This window comes from Myxine glutinosa, chromosome 12 (assembly GCF_964187855.1).
Source record: "Myxine glutinosa chromosome 12, kmMyxGlut1.1, whole genome shotgun sequence".
NCBI classification, from domain to species: domain Eukaryota; kingdom Metazoa; phylum Chordata; class Myxini; order Myxiniformes; family Myxinidae; genus Myxine; species Myxine glutinosa.
Window position 1 is genome coordinate 58,230,013 of NC_136272.1, and position 20,229 is coordinate 58,250,241.

Genomic DNA, 20,229 nt, shown 5'->3' on the forward strand with positions numbered 1-20,229 from the left:
GAGGAGAATCCTCATAGTGCTGTTACGCCTCGAGCACGGGCCGTCGGCCATTTTGACTCGCGCGCTTTGCGCATCGCTCAAGGTTTTTCACTTCGTTTCAACCATTTTCACCGCATTCAGACGTTAATCTGGTGTGCGTGTGTCACATGACTTTTGAGTGGGAAATCTGCGGTTCGCCGATTTGGAGCCGTGGAACGTCCATACCCGAGGGCGTGATTTCCCAGTCGCCTTGAGGGCACCTTTGCGCAGCTTTGGCAGCGGGACTGTGACTGTCATCCGAACGGGATTCTGGTCTCGATTGAACATCGTTCTGATGATCGCTGGAGCGGATCGACTTTGGCTTGATGCCAGAATAGAGACATTGGGAATGTTCTTCTTTTCGCTCACTTGGAGCACAGTGAGTTATATTGTACGATCCTGATGGTACCATCATAGGAAATACATATTGGGTGTACAATTGATTACTATTGTTTTTGTGTTGTTATTCTTGTGTGACCTTAATACAATATTTGTTTGTTGGTAACAATTGGTGTGGCTTCACCATTGATCTTTGACATACAGAATAACACATCTTTCTGCCGTGACTCCTCTCGGGGCTCGGAGGTACATCGTGACCGGGGTTTGGGGAGGAGCACGTAACAGAAATTGGGGGCTGGTCTTTGCTGATGAAATTCCCTAACATCCTCATCCGGGATAGAATTCCCCAAACATTCGTCTGGGATAGAATTCCCTTACATTCCCAAAATTCCCAAATTTGGAATTTTTCTAACTCCCAAATTTTTCAAAAAAATTTGAAAATTTTTGTGTGAAGGTTAACAGGTGCTAACTAATAGTCACCATGGTGTTTGATGCAGAAAAGTTTGCGGCATCCCCTAATGAGGCACAGTTCCAAGCGTTAAAAAAATCAGAACTCTTGATATTGGCCAAATATTTTAACTTGGAGGTCCGACTTAATATGAAGAAAGCCGAGATGCAGACATTGGTGGTAGAATCTCTGGTGGGACAAGGAACATGGAAAGAGGTAGCCTTGGATTGGTTACCCGAGGAAAGAGAAAATGTGGAGCTCTGGAAAATGGAGATGCAACTGCAGAGCCAGGAAAGGTTAAAAGCAGAGGAAAGGAAAGCAGAAAAGGAAAGAGCAGAACAGGAACGCAAACTTGAGGAAAGAAGAGCAGAGGAAAGGAGAGCTGAAAAGGAACTCGAGGAAAGAAGAGCAGAACAGGAACGAGAACTCGAGGAGAGAAGAGCAAAGGAAAGGAGAGCTGAAGAAGAAAGAAGAGCAGAGGAAAGAGCAGAGGAAAGGAGAGCCGAAAGGGAGTTAAAGGAACGTGACATGGAGTATCAGAAGGAACTTAAACTCGAGCTGGAATTACTGGGAGAACAGAGAGAAGTAGTATCCATGCCGGCCAGTTCGACAACGAGTCAGAACACTTGCGATGTTTGTAGGCATGTGAGGCTGGTTCCACCCTTCAATGAAAAGGAGGTGGCCAAGTTTTTTTTACACTTTGAGAAAGTGGCTCAAATGCTAAAATGGTCTGAGGAGTCCTGGACTATGTTAGTGCAAAGTGTTCTGGTGGGTAAAGCTCAAGATATCTATTCGGCTTTACTGATTGACCAATGTGCAGATTATGAGATAGTGAAGAAAACCATTGTCAAAGCCTATGAATTGGTCCCTGAAGCTTACCGGCAAAAATTCCGGAATGCCAGGAAGAGGGAGAGTGAGACCCATGTGGAGTTTGCCAGAATGAAGGAAACCATGTTTGATAGGTGGTGTGACTCGAAGGAGATTGGGAAAGACTTCAACCTGTTGCAACAATTGATCTTGGTGGAGGAATTCAAACAGTGTGTCCACGCGGACATTAAAGTACATCTGGATGAAAAGAAAGTACCGGAGTTGTATGAGGCAGCAACCGTGGCAGATGACTATGCCTTGACACACAGGATGGGGTTCCACAAACCTAACTTCCCGCCTAGAGTTTGCCAGGGAAGTTATGGTAAATCAGGGGCGGAGAACAAATATTCATGGAGGCGGCCTAGAGATGACTATGGGGACAAATCTGATACCGCGACTTTTAGGGATCAGAAGACTCCAGTTCCAAGACAGACTTATCTTCCGGGGGGCCCGAGGCAGACCACGAGTTTTTCCTCCGGGCCTACTTGCGCTTTTTCCAAGAAACCTGGGCATTTGATGTCCCAATATTACGCCCTGAAAAGGAAAAATCAGGAGCGGAGTCAGACGAGTACAACTCCGATGGCATTGACCAATTACTCTCTTGAAAATCCTCTCTATCTCTTTGCTGACGACTCTACTCTCTGTCGCTCCATTCCTCATCCCTCAGATCGGCAGACTGCAGCCTCCTCACTCTCTGCAGACCTGGACAAAATCACAGACTGGGCAAACAAGTGAAACATGTCTTTCAATCCTGACAAATCTCACACTCTTACGGTGTCTCTCCGAAAAGACCGACTGGACAACCCTACCATCCACTTTCTGAATAATTCTCTCCAAGAAGTTCTGTCACTCAAGCTTTTGGGTCTCACTATCTGCCATGATCTTTCCTGGGAAAACCACATTTCAAATCTGGCCTCCAAAGCCAGTCGCCGACTGGGCATCCTGCGTCGTGCGAAGTCCTTCCTTGGTACACCTGAGCTCCTCACCACATACAAGGCTTTCATCCACAGCTCTATGGAATACTGCTCTCCCCTCTGGTCTGGTGCTCCTGCCTCACACCTAGCTCGTCTTCACGCTGTTGAAACCAAAGCGTTCAGAATCATTGGAATCTCCCGCGATGAAGCTAACTCCAAGGGCCTTTCACTCACTCACCGCAGGCAGGTTGGTGGTCTTTCCGTCTTCTACCGACTCCTCTCTGGCCTTGCCCCCCGAGCTCTCTCTGGGCTCTGTCCCCCAAATATTCCTACAGGTCGCACAAGATCTGCCTGCAACCCTCTTATGGTTAAACTGCCAAAACAAGACTTTCTGCTCACCTTCACTCCTCTTTTCTCTTTTCTCCCGCCTCTGGAACAAACTCCCTCACTCTCTTCAATCCCACTCCACCCTCCAGGTCTTTAAAACAGCTGTTCACCACCATCTCTTATCTTCCCCCATCCAAAACCTTGATATTTTCTACCCCCGCTAATTTCACCCAAAATCCGACACTTTTTTGTTCTTTTTTCGAAATACCAACTTCTGTCCTGGAAGTCTTTGGTCCCCTTGTGTTTTATACCTCTCCCCCCCCCGCCCCCCCTTCCCACGCCTCCTCCCCCCAAGCCCTCTCCCTCCCACACTTCTCCCTGCTCTCAAATGTGTTTGTGTGCTTCCCCTTCTCTCCCCATCTTGTCTTCCGCTCACTCTTTTTATATATTTTGTTTGTCTGGTTGATTTGTTTGTGAAATAAATGTTAGCACTTTCACGAGCCTCGATTCAGTATACAAAAAAAAAAAAAAAAAAAAAAAATGCGAGAAATCGTCATTGGAGGACAGTGCCTTGTGCAGGTTCCCATGCCAAAGTTACGGCATCACAGAATGACCTTGTTCAAGAGGTTTACAAACCTTTTATTTCAGAGGGGTTTGTGTCACTGGATGGAGACTTGACGAACCAGAGACCTGTTAGGGTATTGAGGGACACAGGAGCACATCAATCTTTGATGCTTGAAGGCATTTTGCCATTGTCAGAGAGGACGGCAACTGGTGTTCGTGTTCTTTTACAGGGAGTTGGTGGCTATGTTAAAGCTCTACTTCATGTCATCCATTTGAAGTCTGATTTGGTGTCAGGACCGGTCACCGTAGGTTTACAAGCCACTCTTCCTGTAGAGGGAATCTCTTTTGTTATCGGGAATGATTTGGCCGGTGGTCAAGTTTCTGGTAACCCGATGTTTGTTGAAAAGCCCAGTATGGAAAATAACACTGCACAGTTAGAGCAGGAGATTCCGGGTATCTTTCCATCTTGTGCAGTGACTCGTGCTATGGGTCGGAAGCGCTCTGAAAAGAAGGAGAAGGTACTGACGTCACGCTTTGCACAGGCACTTCCTGTCAAGTACCCTGAAACTAAGTGTCAGCACACACAAGCCATGAGTGGAGGCAATGTTGGCAAGCTCTTTGTAGGTGGACTGAACTTTGACACAAGTGAAGATGTTCTGGACTCTATCTTTGGCAAATATGGACCACTCTTGGAAGTGCTGTTGATAAAAGACACGGAGACGCAAAAGTCGAGAGGGTTTGGCTTTGTCACGTTTGAAAACACAAAGGACGCCAAAGATGCAGAAAAGGATTTGAATGGCAAGGATTTGGATGGTCGGACCATAACAGTAGAGAAGGCAGGCCATGGGCGTCAAGGGGGCTACAGAGGAGGAAAACGTGGAGGTAGTTTCAGGGGTGGCTATGGCTCCCGGGGTGGGAGTAGTAGTTTTGGTGGCGGCCGCAGTCGTGATTACTATGGAGGCTCCCAGCAGCAGCAGCGCAGTTTTGGCATCTCTCGACGGGATGACTATTACGGTGGTAGCCGAGATGGGGACCGCTACTCACGTGACTACAGCATCCGACTCTACAACCATGATTATGATTTTTTGGATCAAGAGAAGAGTTGGAAGCACTGAGTGCTCAGGAGCAGCCGAGCTAAGATTCCAACACGGATTGACCCGTGAACTCCACGTTCCTAAATGCGTCCATGCAGTGAATACTTCCAGGCCTCACCACCCAACCACCATGAAACCTGGCTCTCAGCTCGGTCTCCTTAAAAAAAGTGCTATATATTTGCTTTGCTTTGGATTTTTGCTCACAACCACTTAACCTTCATTCAAAAAATGAAAAATAAAAATCAGAGGTTGATGAGATGGAGTTTGGCTTTGCAGGAGTGCAACTTGGAAATTGAGCATGTAAAAGGCAGGGACAATGTCGTTGCTGATGCTTTGTCCAGAGTGAACTAACTTTGGAAATTTCTGTAGGTGGTTTGGAAGTTTTATTGTTTTATTTTGGGGAATATTAATTAAGGTTGTTCACGTGAATTGACCATTTGGGTGTGAGTTTTACTTTTGTTTGTTAAAAGAGTTTTTGCCTGCAAAGAAAGTTTTCACTATGTTCAAACTTTCTTTCTTGAGGGGGGGGGGGGGGGGGGGGGGGGAGTGTTATGGATTCGTCATTTCCGTTGTTGTGGTTTTCATCCACTGTGAACATTTTCGATTCCATGTACTGTTATTGTTGTCGTTTGAGGGAAATAGAGATTACCATGTTCAAAAGATAAAAAGTTAATGTTTTAAACGAAACTGGAAGCGGACGACGACGAAGAGGAAGAGGAGGAATAGAAGGCAGAGCGAGTGAGTCGGACAAGAAGCCTAGCTGCTTTGAGGCCTGGAGCGAACGTTGGCGAACGAGAGTCACGAGTGAACTTTTGGTTTCCCAGGAAAGGGATTCCTGCGACAGAGTTGTTATCGCTGTGACAGATCAACCTGCGTGTCAGGTTTTGCGGTTGATTCCGAGGAGAATCCTCGTAGTGCCGTTATGCCTCGAGAACGGGCCGTCGGCCATTTTGAGTCGTGCGCTTTGCGCATCGCTCAAGGTTTTTCACTTCGTTTCAACCATTTTCACCGCATTCAGACGTTAATCTGGTGTGCGTGTGTCACGTGACTTTTGAGTGGGAAATCTGAGGTTCGCCGATTTGGAGCCGTGGAACGTCCATACCTGAGGGTGTGATTTCCCAGTTGCCTTGAGGGCACCTTTGCGCAGCTTTGGCAGCGGGACTGTGACTGTCATCCGAACGGGATTCTGGTCTCGATTGGACATCGTTCTGACGATCGCTGGAGCGGATCGACTTTGGCTTGATGCCGGAATAGAGACATTGGGAATGTTCTTCTTTTCGCTCACTTGGAGCACAGTGAGTTATATTGTACGATCCTGATGGTACCATCATAGGAAATATATATTGGGTGTACAATTGATTACTATTGTTTTTGTGTTGTTATTCTTGTGTGACCTTAATACAATATTTGTTTGTTGGTAACAATTGGTGTGGCTTCACCATTGATCTTTGACAAACAGAATAATACATCTTTCTGCCGTGACTCCTCTCGGGGCTCGGAGGTACACCGTGACCGGGGTTTGGGGAGGAGCACGTAACACAAGTTGCTTCATGGCATCTGCCTCACCACAAGCTTCAGTGTACCTTGGATGGGAGGAAGGGTAAGACAACTGAAGACGAGATGGGATAAATCCCATCTCTATTTCTGGTCTTCATCAATGATCTCTCCGACTCTCTGGAAAATCCTCTCTATCTCTTTGCTGATGACTCCACTATCTGCCGCTCCATTCCTCATCCTTCAGATCGGCAGTCTGCAGCCTCCTCACTCTCTGCAGACCTGGACAAAATCACAGACTGGTCAAACAAGTGGATCATGTCTTTCAATCCTGACAAATCTCACACTCTTACGATGTCTCTTCGAAAGGACCGACTGGAAAACCCTCCCATCTACTTTCTCAACAAGCCTCTCCAAGAAGTTGTGTCGCTCAAGCTTTTGGGTCTCACTATCTGCCATGATCTTTCTTGGGAAAACCACATTTCCAAGCTGGCCTCCAAAGCCAGTCGCCGACTGGGCATCCTCCGTCGTGCGAAGTCCTTCCTTGGCACACCTGAGCTCCTCACCACGTACAAGGCTTTCATCCACAGCTCAATGGAATACTGTTCCCCCCTCTGGTCTGGTGCTCCTGCCTCACACCTAGCTCGGCTTCACGCTGTTGAGGCCAAAGCTTTCAGAATCATTGGAATCTCCTGCGATGAAGTTAACTCCGAGGGCCTTTCACTCACTCACCGCAGGCAGGTTGGTGGTCTTTCTGTCTTCTACCGACTCCTCTCCGGCCTTGCACCCCCCAGCTAGCTCTGTGCTCTGTCCCCCCAATATTCCTTCAGGTCGCACAAGATCTGCCTGCAACCCTCTTATGGTTAAACTGCCAAAATCTAGGCTCTCTGCTCACCTTCACTCTTTCATTCCCCTTTTCTCCCGCCTCTGGAACAAACTCCCCCACTCCCTTCAATCCCACCCCTCCCTCCAGGTCTTTAAAACAGCTGTTCACCACCATCGCTTATCTTCCCCCATCCAAAACCTTGATCTTCTCTACCCCTGCTAATTCACCCCAGAGTCCTTGCAGTGTTCATATGTTTTATACCTCTCCCACCTCCCCCCAAGCCCTCCCCCTCCCACATTTCTCCCGATGTCCCTGCTCTCAAATGTTGTGTTTGTGTCCTTCCCTCTCTCTCCCCATCTTGTCTGCCACTTCCCACTTGTTTTTTGTGTTTTGTGTGTCGGTTTCACTTTTCGTGTGATTAATGTTAGCTCTTTCACGAGCCTCGATCTTGTATTCAAAAAAAAAAAAAAAAATCTGTGCATGAGGGAGAGCAGTTTACTTTGGAAGAATTCCCAGGGTGAGATGTTGTCACAGGCAGTAGAGATGGGAGACCAGTCCAGATGATTTATGACCGTGCCAGTTGGCCTGAGTGAAATGCTAGACTCGTCGACGCTGGGGAGGCTCTCTGAGAATGGCCAGAGAGATGCCCACTTTTACAAGCACATGATCAGATGAATCGATTGGAGCAGAAGAAGAGCAGCAGACATTTGCAAGGAAGTTAGTCATACCCAAGTCTGGAAGAGAAGATGCACCAATGACTGAGATCCGGGTCAGGAAATTGACAGATTGTGTCAGTCTCAATGAGTCGCAGAAGTCCTTTTCTGAGGAGCCATGACTGGTGAGAGAGGTACCCACACCCAGCCAACTGGCATGGTAACAATTGAAATCACCACATATGAGGAAGACAGAGTTGGGATGAGTAGATAGAAGTTAGTCCATATTATCAGACAGCGAGATGTAGATGGAGTCATCACTGTTTGGTGGACGGTACAACAAACAAATGAACAAAATGTGGGAGCAAAGGGGAAGCCGTAGCCAGAGGTACTCCTGGGGGTGAGGTGGAGAGAGGGCAGTGGCAGGGGGAACCAGAACCAGGCAGGGCAGAAGAGAGGGCAGAACCAAATCTTCATTCCCAGAGCGTATTGACTCCCCTGGCTCCGGTGGTCGTACCTGCGCTTCATCTTGGCACCCGCCAGCTGAAGCTGGCGGTGTGCGAAGGCATGGACCCTCTCCATGCCTTCCTCCAAGTGACGTGCATAGCCCTCCCCCGGCGGTCTGTCAGTGGTCTCTGGCACAGGACCGCATAGCTGGTCGGCGGGAGCCCGCAACTCCCACCCAATATATAAGCAATGCTGGGCTGCATGCGGTGGCCCCGTGCTGGCTGGTTCGGTAGGCCATTAACAAATACGGGAGATGTTCGTCCCAGTCGTCCTGACGGGTGGTGTTAAATAATGCCAATTGCTGAACCAGGGTTCGGTTGAACCTTTCCATCATCCCGTCAGATTGAGGTCTTAAGGGCAATGTTCGTGTCTTCCTAATTGACAGGAGCCTGCACACATCTTTTAGCAATTGGCTTTCAAAAGTTCGACCCTGGTCGGTGTGCAGCTCCTCTGGAATCCCATGCCTACATACAAATCCTTCCACGAAGGCCTGTGCTACCACCCCGGCTTCTTGGTTGGGGAGGGCATAGGCCTCCGGCCACTTGGTGAAATAGTCCATTACAACGAGGATGTACTTATTACCTTGGCTGGTGCGGGGTAGTGGTCCTAGAATATCCATAGCCTACCCTCTCAAGGGGGCCCCCCACCTGATGTAATTGCAGGGGGCCCCTCATCCTCTGTGCTGGTCCCTTTTTAGCAGTACAGGCGTTGCATCTCCGACACCAGTCCTGTATATCGCGCCCCATATTTACCCAATAGAACCTCCGGCGGACCCGAGATGTTGTCTTTGTCCTGCCCAAATGGCCGCTGGAGCGGGTACCATGCACCTGCTGTAATATTGTGTTCTTGAATTTGTCTGGGACTATCACCAGCCAGGAAGTTCTCTCAGAGGGAATCTCTACCCATTTGTGATACAAGATGTTACCTTTCAATTCCAGTTCTTTCAATTTTCAATTTCAATTTCTCCTCCAACTCCATGCTACTTCGATTTACCATCTCACAAATTGGATCGGGCCAATTCCTAGTATTTCCTAAAGACTCCCTCCGGGGCCGGCTTGGCTGGATGTTCTCGCCCCTCAATGCCGCGACTTCATTAACTGGGGTGCAGCTGGCTGTCTTCATGCCCCGTCCTATAGTGCGTGGTTCTGTACTAATATTAATTACTCGGATGGCCACCACCGGCCCGTCCGTTTTTACGAGGGGGCGGCCCACAACTAAACCCGGGATGGACTGCGCTGCCACCGGTTCGACTAGGCCGCAGGACTCCTGCCATGTCAGGCGAGCTAGCCATCGGGCCGGCACTATTGCCTGGGCCCTTGGGGGAATGGTCACGGCCTCAGAAGCCTCCAGCTCCGTCCTCTCGGCCGTGCTCACCCCTCCAAATGGCAGCTCATCTATTCCCACTTGCAGGGTCCCCCGGCACAAATCGATTTTACAACCGCTGGCAGTCAACAGATCCAACCGGATTAGGCATGGGTCGCACACTTCCGCCACCCAAACTTCTATCTCCCTCTTTACCGAACCCAACTTGAGGGTTACAAAACCACGCCCTATGATTAGTGGGGGGGCCAATGTAGCAGATTGAAATGCCCGGTGAAATTGCTTGTTAATTTTTGGACACTGGTTGGGCTGTCTTTAGGGATGATATAAGTTCTAGAAAAAATATGTCTCCAATTGTTTCAAGTTCTTTATGGCGGCCATTTTGGATTTTCAAAATGGCGGATGTCGAAAACGTAAAATTCCATTATCTTGGCTTCTAAATGACCTAGAGTTTCGATTCTGGTGTCCAGTTGTACATTTTTGGGGATAGAGAATTGAATGAAACCTTCTTTAATAACCTACAAGGGATAAAAATAGGTTTTTATGGCACAGCCGAACCAGTGTCCAAAATCTAACTTAATGCACATCTATCTTAATTGTTATTTGTTATTTGTATGTTCCAGATTCGTGACCCTGAGCTATGATGGAGCCAAAAAGCAAGAAAACCAAGAAAGAAACTGATTTCACACTTTGCATTCAGTGCCAGGATCCCCAAGGTGCACTAGTGACTGAGCCAGCACTGGGCTCATATGCAAAGTTTCTCCAGTTCATCCAGGAGAGGGCACGATATGGTGATGCCGACTTCAAACAGATCAGCGAACGATTAAGCTGTTTCACTGCCACTGACTTGAGGAACAATAAAGCAAAGTGGCACCGGGCATGTTATGGATCTACATGCAACACTGCTCACCTGGAGCGTGCTAGAGTTCGCCACCAGAAAGCCTGCGAACATGGCGACACCCAGCATCTTCATAAGAGGTGTGGACGTCCTTCTTCTGCACCTGCCGCTGCAAGTACCTCAGGTTCTACGCAAGACGAGACTCTTCGCTTCACACGTTCATCATCAACTCCATTCAACAGAGACCTTTGTTTCTTCTGTCAAGAGGTCACTAAGGAAAGTGTACATGTTGTATGCACGTTCAACGCAGGTAAACAGCTGAAGAAAGCTGTTGAAGAAGGCAGCAACCACAAGTGGAAAGTTCAGCTGAGTGCTGCCATCAGTGCACATGATGCTCATGCGATCGACGTCAAGTATCATCTCCCATGCTGGGTGCAGAATGTCCAACGTGCTCCCAAGAGTGGGACATCAAGTGATGACAAAGAACACATACTGCAAGAAACTAATGTTATCAAAATAGCCGCAGACATTGAGTTTGTCAGCCTTGTTCGCTCTCTACTCCAAGCTGGTGAAATTCTCAACATGTCTGACCTGAAGTCGGTTTACTCCAGGATTCTTGACAATAATGGTGTGCACAATGTCCCATCACCTACTACCCAAGGCATGAAGGAGAAAATCAACTCTCACATTGATGACGTTCACTTCATGAAACCAAAACGTCGAAACGAGTCAGACTGTGTATTCTCCACTGCCGTGCGTGATGCAGCTGTCGAAGATGCAATGACGAAGACAAATGAAAAAAACATCGAACAACTGTTTGAGAGTGCCTCTGTTCTCCGCAGTGCCATTGCTTGTCAGAACAAGCACCCATGGCAATTTGAAGGAGAAATGAACACTGATGATGCTGAAAAGCATGTACCCAAAGTACTCTATGCTTTCCTCCGCTGGCTACTGGAAGGACCAGCCACGAGCATTGAGCCAGAGACTATGCGCTCAGCCACTATTCATCGAGATGTTATAACCATCAGTCAGAACATCATGTACGGCTACAAGTCAAAACGCCAAGTCACGTACAAGCCCAAAGAGCCAGATGCACCATTCCGCCATCGCTTAGAATGGCCACAGCAGCTTGCCGTTGCCATTGTAGTCCATCAGTCCACCAGAAACAAGAAGCTTCTGGATTTCCTGCATGGGTTCGGTCTGTCTGTTGATTATAGTCGGATCTTGCGGTTGGAGACACAGCTGGCCAACTCAGTCATAGAGTCTACGACAGAACAGGGTGTATACTTTCCAAGAACCATGCGCATAGGGACGTTTGTCTTCTTTGCAGTGGACAACAGTGACTTCAATGAAGACACACCTGATGGGAAGCGGACACTCCATGCTACAGCCTGGGCACTCTACCAACGACGGGAACATGCACCCTCCACAGATGAACATAGAACACTGACACTACATGACCGAAAGGCCAGACACCGCTCACTCAAGGTTCTGACTGCTCCAGACTTTGTTCCTTGCCAAGCACCAAACAAACAATCTGCCACAGGTACCACGTATAGCTTCAAGACACGGTCAAACCCAGATGTCACCAAGCCGTACTCTGCGACGGACACAGTGTGGCTACTTTCACGCACAATCATGCGAACAGCTGAAGCTGAGGACGTACAAGACGACATCATCCCACCAGATGACCAGCTGCAAGCTGCAGAACCCCAGCATGCTGACCCTGTCACGCATGACCCGCTCACGACCAGAGATCAACTTGAAGGATGCCATAGGTCAATATGAATTCACCGCGCTTCCACGAACCCTCTTTGCAATGGCTGAGACACTACTACCATGCACAGACAAAAGCAAGCTCATGGGCATCCTAGAAGAGCTACCCAAGAAGTCAACTGGCACTGGTCAGCAGCCAGACGACGACAATCCTGAACATACTCCACCCCCTCCCAAGAAGGTGACTGTCATAGACGGCATGGCATTAGTGCAAGCAATGGGTAAGCCACAATGGGTCAAAACATGTGCCCAGTGGGCTGGCCATTTCAATGCAACACTGGACTGCAAGACCAACGGGTATGATGAAGTCCACCTCGTGTTTGACCGATATGATCTGCCAAATTCACTGAAAGAGGCCACACGGGAGAGGCGCCAAGGTGGCAAGCCGCCCACTGCTTACCACGTTCAAGACAGCACCCCGATTGGGAAACTGACAGCAAAACAGTTCCTGTCGCACACCAACACCAAAGATGAGCTAACTGTCTATCTGGCAAAGAAAGCTCTGTGTCACTTTGAGGGGACTACCAAGGTCTTCATCGTCACTTCAAGGCAGGATGTCTTCTCCAACTGCATGGATGTACAGCATCTCCGTAGCTCCCAGGAGGAGGCTGATACGAGGATCTTTCTTCACAGTCTAGATGCCGTCCGAAGAGGTGCAACACAGCTGTACATTCAGTCACCTGATACTGATGTATTCATCCTAGCACTCCACCGGTACCATGAACTATGCAAAGACACATACTTCATCACGGGTGTGGGGAACAAGAAGAGGCAAATCTCACTGGAACCAATAGTACATGAACTTGGTGTCAGGAAGGCTGCAGCCCTACCAGGATTCCATGCATTCACGGGAGCAGACCAGACTGGTCGGTTTGCCGGCAAGGGAAAGCTCACATGTTGGCAAGCCCTCAATAGGTGCTCTGTTGAGGTGGTATCTGCGTTTCATGACCTTGGGGCCTCTGAGGAGCTGAGAGCTGACACAGAAAGTGACATTGAGGCATTTGTATGCCAGCTGTATGAGCCTCGTACTACAGTTGTGGATGTGGGCAAGCTGAGGTGGAGACTGTTTACCAAGAAACAGCTAGAGGCACAGAAGCTGCCACCAACACGGGGAGCTTTACATGAAGCCATTGCTCGTGCACATTTCCAGGCCATGGTGTGGCATCAGGCTGATGTACCGGACCCCCAGCTTCCACAACCAACAGAACATGGATGGAGAGCAGAAGGAGATCAGCTGGTGCCCATCACAACCAAGGACCCTCCAGCCCCAGCTGCCATCACACATCTAATCAAATGTAACTGCAAGAAGACCCAATGCATGTCTCACTGCTCATGCAGGTCTCAGCATCTCAACTGTTCTGAGATGTGTATGTGTGGGGCAGATGAAGAGGTGTGTGGTAACACGGGTCAGGAGCGCCCCATGGGAATCGATAACACTGATGATGAGGAGGATGGAGATCCTTCAATGTAACAATGAACACTGCCAACTAAAAATATTGCACAAAGACATTATAAGTGTACATTTGAACACTAAAGTCCAGCCTTTATGTGATTTAGAAGTGAAAATGATGGAAAAAAATATATATATGTGTTGGCATAAGTGCGTGAAAATCCAAGATGGCTGCCATAAGAACCCTTTTGATCATATGTAGGTGTATAAATGTGTGTTTATTGGATTAAGTATCCACAAATATGTACATTTGGACACCAAAATTAACACTCTAGGTCATTTAGAAGCCAAGATAATGACAATTTCGGTTTTCAACAAACGCCATTTTGATAATCCAAAATGGCCGCTATAAAGAACTTGAAAAAAATGGAGACATATTTTTTCTACAACTTCTATCATCCCTAAAGACAACCCAACCAGTGTCCACAAATTAACATTTTAATTCAACGGGAAAACATTGGCCCCCCCACTAGATGGGGGCCGTTACCCCGGTAGCCAGCCCACTGCATGGCGAATGTCATACGCTGGCTCCCTGATGGTCTCCTGGGGCTTTCTTTTTCACACCGCGAGCTGAGCCTTAACAAGCTCGCTCTGCTGTTCAATACCAAAACGATTAATTAAGGCCGCACGGAGATCTGGCAGGGTGATAGCACCCGGTGGTAAGGCCGTCAGAACCTCCGCCGCCGCGCCGCGCAGTGCTCCCACAAGGTGTACCCCACCTTCGTCCGGGTTCCAACCGTTACCCCTACACACATGGTCAAATTGCGCCAGGTACGCCCTCAAATCAATCTTGCCATCATACGGCGCGAGTGGAACCTTATGTCTGCCCGAAGGCCGGACCCCGTGCGTCGCTCCCTGTGGAATTAACGCGGGGCCGAACCTTTCGGGCCCCCATAGTACACTACTCCCTGGGGGCTCGCTTGCGTCCCCCATCCCTCTAAAGACTACCCCGGTCGGTTTCGATGCTTGGGTCGCCTCGTCGCAACCCGCTACCCATTCCATACTCGCACACCCCAGCTCACCAACACCTCTCGCACTCCCCATGGTCGGACATCCCTGCGCACACTCTCTCTCCACGCACTCCAGAACGGTCGCACACCTTACCATCGGCCTCTCACGAATGCCCGGGTCTATGCCAACTCCCAAGCTCGTCGAACCTCCCCTCACACCATACACATTTCCGACATTATCGCCACTCACCTCGGCGCTTCTTCCTCTTCGCTTCTCCTCCGCCACCTGCAAACTCTTTATTTGGTTAGCAAGCACGTCATCACAATGCGAACACAGACCTTGCACATACTCCATCACCTCCTCCTTTATTTCATTTTTAGTCTCCTTCCGTCTCTTTTTAATTTCACTCACCCCTTCTTCTACCTCCTCTAACTTTTGTTTCACCTCTTCTATTTCCCGGTGCGCCCCCACAATTTCTTCTTCTAGAGCCACCCTGGTCGTCTCTGTATGGGTCCTAACCTCTCTTTCCCTTGTCCCCAACATCTCTACCACGTCATCTAACCTCTTCGTCAGCCCCTCGTGTACCATTTGACATACCTTCTGTGTCGCTATTAATTCTTTTTTTATTTCCCACTGTGCTACTTTCAGCCCCCCTAACACATCCGTGTTCTTACCCACTTGCTCCCTTAATTCCTGCTGTCCCACTGTCAGCTTTTCTACCTCCCGAGTCAATTCCTCAATACCCCCGTGTAATTTAGCCGTGCTCCTCCTCAACTCGCGCTCCTCGCACTGCTTTACCTCGTCGCGTACCAATGCGACTTCCCCGCTCAAACAGCGTCTTATGTCCTCTCCCATTTCTTTTATTTCTTTCTTTGATGCCACTCTCATTTTTTCCCATTCGTTCTTTTGGGTGTCAATTTTTCTCTCCAACCCCTTTTTCACCTCCTCCAATTCCCGGGTGGATTTGTCCCCCAATGCTTTCAATTCCCGGGTGGATGTGTCGCTCTGGGCGTCCAATTTGCTTTCCAATCGCTCACCCCGAGCTTTCAGCTCGTCCTTTTGGGTGTCTATTTTTGCCATTAGTTGAATTAGATACAATTCAATGTTGCACGCGGGTCGCACGGCGGGCTCAGCTGCCGCGGCCACGTGCGAGGCACCGCCATTTTCTTCCCCTGCTACCCCTACTGCTGCACCCTCATCCATGTTCTCCTCTTCTTCCCATTCTTCCTGGGGGTCCTGGGTTATCAATTCTAACTCCTCCTCTATCTCCTCTTCTACCCCCACTGACATTCGCTGGCTTGGCTATCCATGGCACGAATACAATTTGGTTGTTAACTAAATTTCGGCCGCTCGTAATTTTGAGTGCGTTAAGCGCACTTCGGGTCCAATCCCACTCCCCAACACCAATTGTTGCGGATCTCAGCGCCGGCCTTCTCCCCTTACCAAGGGGGGATTAGTCCCCTTGTCCTTGACTGACCAGGCGCGACCCGAGGCCTATGACGTCCTTTCCGGACAGCGCTAAATAGGGTTGTAGGACCAGATTCGCTATTACCTTAGTACTAGCGCTGCCCTGAAACGAGGAGATAAGCCTCGCACGAATCATGTGTGTTGGTGGATACGCCGAGCGGTAGCGAACACGTGATCCGAGCCGTTATCAATTACTAGACCCCGATCCAAGCGGTTCTTATTCGTGCCACGCTTACCCAATGGAGAAATCACAGAAGCGGTCGAATTGGGAAGAAAGGAAGAACATAATTTATTCACACTATTTACAATGATGAGAAGAAGAAGAGACACAGTGCAGCCTTAAAAACAGTCTTAACTTAATACCCCAGACAAACGGGCCCATCTCACACACAGACACTCACACGGGGCTTGCTGATGAGGGTCAGGTTGATGGTCACCAGCGCGGCCAGGGATGGATGGCACGTCCACGGATGGTCAGCTCTCTCCGGTCCCCAGCTAGTACCGCGAAGTAGGTGAATAGAGACGTTAGGAGCTCTCCGCGTGTCGTTGGCGCACACGGGATAATACGGGGCAAACGGTAGGGTCTGGGCTCTGGCGGTTAACACTGGCGGCGGTAACAAAACCGTAGCAATATTGTTGCGGTTCTGAGAAGTGTACATATTGATCATTAAAGGTTAAAGGTTTGCCCCCATAGTTAGTCCACAAGCAACACGTAGGCCACCTTAGAACATTAGTTATGTCATAGTATGTGTGAGGATAAGGCCATTTCCACTAGTGATACCTGCGTTGTGTAAAAGAAATAAGCTAAGGTCCCGTTCATTTTGCGGCCACCCTCCAAATCGACCTCATTGAGCAGCATCCATCCCGCGCCCCGATCCGGCTAATCCACCTTGTTTGTTACGCATTGGGCCGGCAGTGTTAGCTGCCAGTGGCTCGCTCAAACTAGTCGGGTGGCCACGAGGTGGGCCTGAAAAGGGGGAGGAGCGCGAGGAAGAGGTGTGGCCGCATCAAGCAGCACGTCAGAAGGCGGTGACGGTGAGGCCAACGACCAACCAGGGCTCGGTGGGGATGGCTTAAGAGGGCGTGGTAAGTGCGCATCCAGCAAGTGCTGGAAGGTTCGCTGCAAAGGCGATATAAGCGCATGCACAAAGCCCTTGAAAGGACTCGAGGAGAAGCACTCGTGCGAAAGAATCGTTGTATGAGAACTTGCAAAGGACTGGCACGATTCGCGCATGTATAAGGACTGGTGCGAAAGGACTCGTGAGGAAAGCGCATCTTAAAGAGGAATCGTGAGGAAAGCGCATTGTAAAGAGGACTTACAGAGGGAGCTTGTGCTGAAAAGGACTGCGCAGAAGAGGGCTTGGTGGAAGAACTGCAAGGGATCGCGCTCTGTGAGAGGACTCCTGCGGGAGAGGTGCTTTGCAGTGAACTGTATTGGGAGCGCATATAAAGCCCAGTTCATTTATTATGTATGCGGCTGGGCCGCGAAGTAACCGCCAGCCAGCCTACCTTTCGCCCCGCATTTAACGTCGTAATTGTCCGCTCCGCATCAACGACCCGCGGGGAGCTTCTGCCGCCCTGACCATCTGCTTCGCGGTACGAGTCGGGGACCGGAGCGAACTGCCTGGACGCCATCATCCCTGGACCATCGCCCTGACCATCTACATCCCCGTGTGAGTGTGTCTGAGTGTGAAACAGGCCCGTGTCCTGGGATAAGTTAAGACTGTATAAGCTTCACTGTGTGTTCTTCTTCTCCTTCCTGTACAAATTGTAAATAAACTAATCTGTTCTTCCTGTCTTTCCTGATTCGACCGTATCAGTGTTTTCCTCCATTGGGTAAGCATGGCACGATTCGGAACCGCTCAGATCGGGTTTAGTTCTTGTTAACGGCTTGGATTACGGCTCGCTATCGCTCGGCGTTTCCACTTATAACCGTGATTCGGTCGGGGTTATTTCCTTGCTTCCTGGGAGGCGCTGGTAATTAGGTAATAGGAATTCGGCCTACCACCCTATTCAACGCCGTCCGGAAGGAACGTCACAGCCCCGGATCGCGTCGGCTAGTAAAGGACAAGTGGACTAACCCCCCCCCCCCTTGGTAAGGGGGAAGGCCGACGTTGAGATCCGCAACAATATATATATATTTCTGTCAGTTGATTGTTTGTTTGCATTTGTATTACAGTGCAAAAGAAGGTAGAAATAAATGAATGACATGTTTATCTAACCATTTATTCGGGGGAAAATTAGCCAGAACAGAAACAGAACAGAAAGCCGAAAAACAGAAATCGGGCGCTACTTTTGACTCACCCTGTATATATATATATATATATATATATATATATATATATATATATATATATATATATATATATATATATATATATATATATATATATATATATATATACACATACACACATACAGACTTGGCATTTAATATGGAATATTTTTTTTTACTTGACTTGGGTTTACTTTCTTCACTCAGTATATCAATCTGGTGAGTTTCTTTTACACTTTGGTGATTTATTTGTTAAAAGAACCATGTCACTGATTGTCAACAACAGGATTATATCACAGGTGGTGTGGCAAAATGTACGGACAGGTGCATTTGATGATTGGCTTCACAGTCGGGTATACAAGGGTTGTTGCGTTCTGTATTAGTGGAAAACAACTGCTGCACGTCTCCAAAAGTTATTGCCGCTTCCTCTGGAGATGGTCCGTCAACTCGACAATGCTGTTTGTCATGGAGTGGTGGCTTTACAAAATTACGGCATGAAACAGCGTGCTATTGCTCGGCAGTATGGCATCACTCAAGGTCAGGTGTCAAAGATCCTGAAACGAAATGCTCAGAGGGGTGTCCCTACTCCAATACCGAGGCCAGGATGTCCCCGCAGAACCACAAGGAGGGATGATCGCCAGCTGCACCGGTTAGTCCGCAATGGCCGTACCAAGTCAGCTAATCGGCTTAGGGCTGAATGGCAGCAACTGACAAATGTGCCTGTATCCAGAAGGCTAGTCAACCAACGACTGGTTCAAGCAGGCTATCGTGCCAGGCGTCCATTGAGAAAGCCACACCTGACCAGACAACACCGCCAGCGCCGATTGCAGTGGGCCAGAGAGCACCGTCAATGGCAGCCAGGACACTGGAATCACGTGATCTTCAGTGACGAATCTAGATATCTGGTATATCGTCAAGATGGCCGCGTCCGAGTGCGCAGACAAGTGCATGAAGCCTACAACAAAGATTGTATAGTGCCAAGAGTCCAAGCTGGAGGTGGTGGGGTGACAGTTTGGGCTGCTTTTCATGCAGGGGGAAAAACTGACCTGGTTGTCCTGAATGGAAACCTGAACCAGTTCAAGTACAGGGCCATTCTGGAAGAAACATTGCTTCCATTTGCTCGTGCAGCCTTCCGAGGAAACCTTGTCTTCCAAGATGACAATGCACGGCCTCATCGTGCTCGCATGATCCAACACTTTCTTGCTGACCGTGGTGTAGAGCATATGGAGTGGCCTGCCATGTCCCCGGATATGAATCCGATAGAGAACTTGTGGGCAGAATTAACGCGTCAAATCGACCACTTGGACCAGCAGCCGACCTCTGTGCGTGAATTGCAGCAGACTATTTTCACTGCATGGCAAGCGATTCCTGTCCAAACCTTTGCAAATCTCGTGAACAGCATGCCTCAACGTGTACGTGCTCTCCTGAATGCTCGTGGGGGTTACACGAAGTACTGAACTGTAATTTTACTGTCCGTAATCCCAGTCGTCATTTAACTTTTGTTTTTGTTAAAAAAATTTTTGGCTAATGTGCAAAATAAAGAGATACTTCTGGAAAACGTACAGAAGTTTAACACAGTACTGTCCATGAATTGAGTTCGATATCAGTTTTCATCACCTTCAAGGATCAATTTATTTGTTTTGAAATGTCAAATGTGGTTTTTGTTTCTTTTAAAGGTCACATTAACAAAATCTAGAATAATTTCAACATAATTCCAATGAACTTTTGGTTCTAAGTCATCTTGAAAAGTAAGTTCACCCTCACAAAAATAATATTCCATATTACATGGCAAGTCTGTATATACGTATATATATATATATATATTAAAAATATATATATATATTGTTACGGACCGCGGATAAGATGTTGTAATTGCCGAGCGGATGGCACCGCGCCGAACAGTTGCCCCGACTAACCCGATTCCCGAACGTTGGCCGGATCGCGCCACAGATTTTCAATGGGGAAAAGACTAAAGCGAAGGATGTGAAGAAGAAGAAAGACAAAGGGTAAGGAATACGAATCTAGTTTATTTACTATTTACAACCAAAAGTAACCAAGGAAGAAGGAAAGATAAGAAAATAACTTACAGAAGAATTCAGAG